Source organism: Hermetia illucens, chromosome 3, assembly GCF_905115235.1.
Source record: "Hermetia illucens chromosome 3, iHerIll2.2.curated.20191125, whole genome shotgun sequence".
Classification (NCBI taxonomy): Eukaryota; Metazoa; Arthropoda; class Insecta; order Diptera; family Stratiomyidae; genus Hermetia; species Hermetia illucens.
In genome coordinates this window covers 147,722-154,540 of record NC_051851.1, presented here as the reverse complement: position 1 = coordinate 154,540, position 6,819 = coordinate 147,722, and positions in this window count along the sequence as shown.

Genomic DNA, 6,819 nt, shown 5'->3' with positions numbered 1-6,819 from the left:
CATCAAATCACAGGCTATACACTTGCTCTCAGACGCTGATACCCTCAGATCTCAAGATCACAAATCAGGTTCCTTTTCATTATTTTGCAAGTACTTAACGAGAAATTAACATTTAAATCCTGGAAAAGTGATTTTTCAGCTTTTCCTCCATTTTCGTCATCATCAAATCACAGGCTATACACTTGCTCTCAGACGCTGATACCCTCAGATCTCAAGATCACAAATCAGGTTCCTTTTCATTATTTTGCAAGTACTTAACGAGAAATTAACATTTAAATCCTGGAAAAGTGATTTTTCAGCTTTTCCTCCATTTTCGTCATCATCAAATCACAGGCTATACACTTGCTCTCAGACGCTGATACCCTCAGATCTCAAGATCACAAATCAGGTTCCTTTTCATTATTTTGCAAGTACTTAACGAGAAATTAACATTTAAATCCTGGAAAAGTGATTTTTCAGCTTTTCCTCCATTTTCGTCATCATCAAATCACAGGCTATACACTTGCTCTCAGACGCTGATACCCTCAGATCTCAAGATCACAAATCAGGTTCCTTTCATTATTTTGCAAGTACTTAACGAGAAATTAACATTTAAATCCTGGAAAAGTGATTTTTCAGCTTTTCCTCCATTTTCGTCATCATCAAATCACAGGCTATACACTTGCTCTCAGACGCTGATACCCTCAGATCTCAAGATCACAAATCAGGTTCCTTTTCATTATTTTGCAAGTACTTAACGAGAAATTAACATTTAAATCCTGGAAAAGTGATTTTTCAGCTTTTCCTCCATTTTCGTCATCATCAAATCACAGGCTATACACTTGCTCTCAGACGCTGATACCCTCAGATCTCAAGATCACAAATCAGGTTCCTTTTCATTATTTTGCAAGTACTTAACGAGAAATTAACATTTAAATCCTGGAAAAGTGATTTTTCAGCTTTTCCTCCATTTTCGTCATCATCAAATCACAGGCTATACACTTGCTCTCAGACGCTGATACCCTCAGATCTCAAGATCACAAATCAGGTTCCTTTTCATTATTTTGCAAGTACTTAACGAGAAATTAACATTTAAATCCTGGAAAAGTGATTTTTCAGCTTTTCCTCCATTTTCGTCATCATCAAATCACAGGCTATACACTTGCTCTCAGACGCTGATACCCTCAGATCTCAAGATCACAAATCAGGTTCCTTTTCATTATTTTGCAAGTACTTAACGAGAAATTAACATTTAAATCCTGGAAAAGTGATTTTTCAGCTTTTCCTCCATTTTCGTCATCATCAAATCACAGGCTATACACTTGCTCTCAGACGCTGATACCCTCAGATCTCAAGATCACAAATCAGGTTCCTTTTCATTATTTTGCAAGTACTTAACGAGAAATTAACATTTAAATCCTGGAAAAGTGATTTTTCAGCTTTTCCTCCATTTTCGTCATCATCAAATCACAGGCTATACACTTGCTCTCAGACGCTGATACCCTCAGATCTCAAGATCACAAATCAGGTTCCTTTTCATTATTTTGCAAGTACTTAACGAGAAATTAACATTTAAATCCTGGAAAAGTGATTTTTCAGCTTTTCCTCCATTTTCGTCATCATCAAATCACAGGCTATACACTTGCTCTCAGACGCTGATACCCTCAGATCTCAAGATCACAAATCAGGTTCCTTTTCATTATTTTGCAAGTACTTAACGAGAAATTAACATTTAAATCCTGGAAAAGTGATTTTTCAGCTTTTCCTCCATTTTCGTCATCATCAAATCACAGGCTATACACTTGCTCTCAGACGCTGATACCCTCAGATCTCAAGATCACAAATCAGGTTCCTTTTCATTATTTTGCAAGTACTTAACGAGAAATTAACATTTAAATCCTGGAAAAGTGATTTTTCAGCTTTTCCTCCATTTTCGTCATCATCAAATCACAGGCTATACACTTGCTCTCAGACGCTGATACCCTCAGATCTCAAGATCACAAATCAGGTTCCTTTTCATTATTTTGCAAGTACTTAACGAGAAATTAACATTTAAATCCTGGAAAAGTGATTTTTCAGCTTTTCCTCCATTTTCGTCATCATCAAATCACAGGCTATACACTTGCTCTCAGACGCTGATACCCTCAGATCTCAAGATCACAAATCAGGTTCCTTTTCATTATTTTGCAAGTACTTAACGAGAAATTAACATTTAAATCCTGGAAAAGTGATTTTTCAGCTTTTCCTCCATTTTCGTCATCATCAAATCACAGGCTATACACTTGCTCTCAGACGCTGATACCCTCAGATCTCAAGATCACAAATCAGGTTCCTTTTCATTATTTTGCAAGTACTTAACGAGAAATTAACATTTAAATCCTGGAAAAGTGATTTTTCAGCTTTTCCTCCATTTTCGTCATCATCAAATCACAGGCTATACACTTGCTCTCAGACGCTGATACCCTCAGATCTCAAGATCACAAATCAGGTTCCTTTTCATTATTTTGCAAGTACTTAACGAGAAATTAACATTTAAATCCTGGAAAAGTGATTTTTCAGCTTTTCCTCCATTTTCGTCATCATCAAATCACAGGCTATACACTTGCTCTCAGACGCTGATACCCTCAGATCTCAAGATCACAAATCAGGTTCCTTTTCATTATTTTGCAAGTACTTAACGAGAAATTAACATTTAAATCCTGGAAAAGTGATTTTTCAGCTTTTCCTCCATTTTCGTCATCATCAAATCACAGGCTATACACTTGCTCTCAGACGCTGATACCCTCAGATCTCAAGATCACAAATCAGGTTCCTTTTCATTATTTTGCAAGTACTTAACGAGAAATTAACATTTAAATCCTGGAAAAGTGATTTTTCAGCTTTTCCTCCATTTTCGTCATCATCAAATCACAGGCTATACACTTGCTCTCAGACGCTGATACCCTCAGATCTCAAGATCACAAATCAGGTTCCTTTTCATTATTTTGCAAGTACTTAACGAGAAATTAACATTTAAATCCTGGAAAAGTGATTTTTCAGCTTTTCCTCCATTTTCGTCATCATCAAATCACAGGCTATACACTTGCTCTCAGACGCTGATACCCTCAGATCTCAAGATCACAAATCAGGTTCCTTTTCATTATTTTGCAAGTACTTAACGAGAAATTAACATTTAAATCCTGGAAAAGTGATTTTTCAGCTTTTCCTCCATTTTCGTCATCATCAAATCACAGGCTATACACTTGCTCTCAGACGCTGATACCCTCAGATCTCAAGATCACAAATCAGGTTCCTTTTCATTATTTTGCAAGTACTTAACGAGAAATTAACATTTAAATCCTGGAAAAGTGATTTTTCAGCTTTTCCTCCATTTTCGTCATCATCAAATCACAGGCTATACACTTGCTCTCAGACGCTGATACCCTCAGATCTCAAGATCACAAATCAGGTTCCTTTTCATTATTTTGCAAGTACTTAACGAGAAATTAACATTTAAATCCTGGAAAAGTGATTTTTCAGCTTTTCCTCCATTTTCGTCATCATCAAATCACAGGCTATACACTTGCTCTCAGACGCTGATACCCTCAGATCTCAAGATCACAAATCAGGTTCCTTTTCATTATTTTGCAAGTACTTAACGAGAAATTAACATTTAAATCCTGGAAAAGTGATTTTTCAGCTTTTCCTCCATTTTCGTCATCATCAAATCACAGGCTATACACTTGCTCTCAGACGCTGATACCCTCAGATCTCAAGATCACAAATCAGGTTCCTTTTCATTATTTTGCAAGTACTTAACGAGAAATTAACATTTAAATCCTGGAAAAGTGATTTTTCAGCTTTTCCTCCATTTTCGTCATCATCAAATCACAGGCTATACACTTGCTCTCAGACGCTGATACCCTCAGATCTCAAGATCACAAATCAGGTTCCTTTTCATTATTTTGCAAGTACTTAACGAGAAATTAACATTTAAATCCTGGAAAAGTGATTTTTCAGCTTTTCCTCCATTTTCGTCATCATCAAATCACAGGCTATACACTTGCTCTCAGACGCTGATACCCTCAGATCTCAAGATCACAAATCAGGTTCCTTTTCATTATTTTGCAAGTACTTAACGAGAAATTAACATTTAAATCCTGGAAAAGTGATTTTTCAGCTTTTCCTCCATTTTCGTCATCATCAAATCACAGGCTATACACTTGCTCTCAGACGCTGATACCCTCAGATCTCAAGATCACAAATCAGGTTCCTTTTCATTATTTTGCAAGTACTTAACGAGAAATTAACATTTAAATCCTGGAAAAGTGATTTTTCAGCTTTTCCTCCATTTTCGTCATCATCAAATCACAGGCTATACACTTGCTCTCAGACGCTGATACCCTCAGATCTCAAGATCACAAATCAGGTTCCTTTTCATTATTTTGCAAGTACTTAACGAGAAATTAACATTTAAATCCTGGAAAAGTGATTTTTCAGCTTTTCCTCCATTTTCGTCATCATCAAATCACAGGCTATACACTTGCTCTCAGACGCTGATACCCTCAGATCTCAAGATCACAAATCAGGTTCCTTTTCATTATTTTGCAAGTACTTAACGAGAAATTAACATTTAAATCCTGGAAAAGTGATTTTTCAGCTTTTCCTCCATTTTCGTCATCATCAAATCACAGGCTATACACTTGCTCTCAGACGCTGATACCCTCAGATCTCAAGATCACAAATCAGGTTCCTTTTCATTATTTTGCAAGTACTTAACGAGAAATTAACATTTAAATCCTGGAAAAGTGATTTTTCAGCTTTTCCTCCATTTTCGTCATCATCAAATCACAGGCTATACACTTGCTCTCAGACGCTGATACCCTCAGATCTCAAGATCACAAATCAGGTTCCTTTTCATTATTTTGCAAGTACTTAACGAGAAATTAACATTTAAATCCTGGAAAAGTGATTTTTCAGCTTTTCCTCCATTTTCGTCATCATCAAATCACAGGCTATACACTTGCTCTCAGACGCTGATACCCTCAGATCTCAAGATCACAAATCAGGTTCCTTTTCATTATTTTGCAAGTACTTAACGAGAAATTAACATTTAAATCCTGGAAAAGTGATTTTTCAGCTTTTCCTCCATTTTCGTCATCATCAAATCACAGGCTATACACTTGCTCTCAGACGCTGATACCCTCAGATCTCAAGATCACAAATCAGGTTCCTTTTCATTATTTTGCAAGTACTTAACGAGAAATTAACATTTAAATCCTGGAAAAGTGATTTTTCAGCTTTTCCTCCATTTTCGTCATCATCAAATCACAGGCTATACACTTGCTCTCAGACGCTGATACCCTCAGATCTCAAGATCACAAATCAGGTTCCTTTTCATTATTTTGCAAGTACTTAACGAGAAATTAACATTTAAATCCTGGAAAAGTGATTTTTCAGCTTTTCCTCCATTTTCGTCATCATCAAATCACAGGCTATACACTTGCTCTCAGACGCTGATACCCTCAGATCTCAAGATCACAAATCAGGTTCCTTTTCATTATTTTGCAAGTACTTAACGAGAAATTAACATTTAAATCCTGGAAAAGTGATTTTTCAGCTTTTCCTCCATTTTCGTCATCATCAAATCACAGGCTATACACTTGCTCTCAGACGCTGATACCCTCAGATCTCAAGATCACAAATCAGGTTCCTTTTCATTATTTTGCAAGTACTTAACGAGAAATTAACATTTAAATCCTGGAAAAGTGATTTTTCAGCTTTTCCTCCATTTTCGTCATCATCAAATCACAGGCTATACACTTGCTCTCAGACGCTGATACCCTCAGATCTCAAGATCACAAATCAGGTTCCTTTTCATTATTTTGCAAGTACTTAACGAGAAATTAACATTTAAATCCTGGAAAAGTGATTTTTCAGCTTTTCCTCCATTTTCGTCATCATCAAATCACAGGCTATACACTTGCTCTCAGACGCTGATACCCTCAGATCTCAAGATCACAAATCAGGTTCCTTTTCATTATTTTGCAAGTACTTAACGAGAAATTAACATTTAAATCCTGGAAAAGTGATTTTTCAGCTTTTCCTCCATTTTCGTCATCATCAAATCACAGGCTATACACTTGCTCTCAGACGCTGATACCCTCAGATCTCAAGATCACAAATCAGGTTCCTTTTCATTATTTTGCAAGTACTTAACGAGAAATTAACATTTAAATCCTGGAAAAGTGATTTTTCAGCTTTTCCTCCATTTTCGTCATCATCAAATCACAGGCTATACACTTGCTCTCAGACGCTGATACCCTCAGATCTCAAGATCACAAATCAGGTTCCTTTTCATTATTTTGCAAGTACTTAACGAGAAATTAACATTTAAATCCTGGAAAAGTGATTTTTCAGCTTTTCCTCCATTTTCGTCATCATCAAATCACAGGCTATACACTTGCTCTCAGACGCTGATACCCTCAGATCTCAAGATCACAAATCAGGTTCCTTTTCATTATTTTGCAAGTACTTAACGAGAAATTAACATTTAAATCCTGGAAAAGTGATTTTTCAGCTTTTCCTCCATTTTCGTCATCATCAAATCACAGGCTATACACTTGCTCTCAGACGCTGATACCCTCAGATCTCAAGATCACAAATCAGGTTCCTTTTCATTATTTTGCAAGTACTTAACGAGAAATTAACATTTAAATCCTGGAAAAGTGATTTTTCAGCTTTTCCTCCATTTTCGTCATCATCAAATCACAGGCTATACACTTGCTCTCAGACGCTGATACCCTCAGATCTCAAGATCACAAATCAGGTTCCTTTTCATTATTTTGCAAGTACTTAACG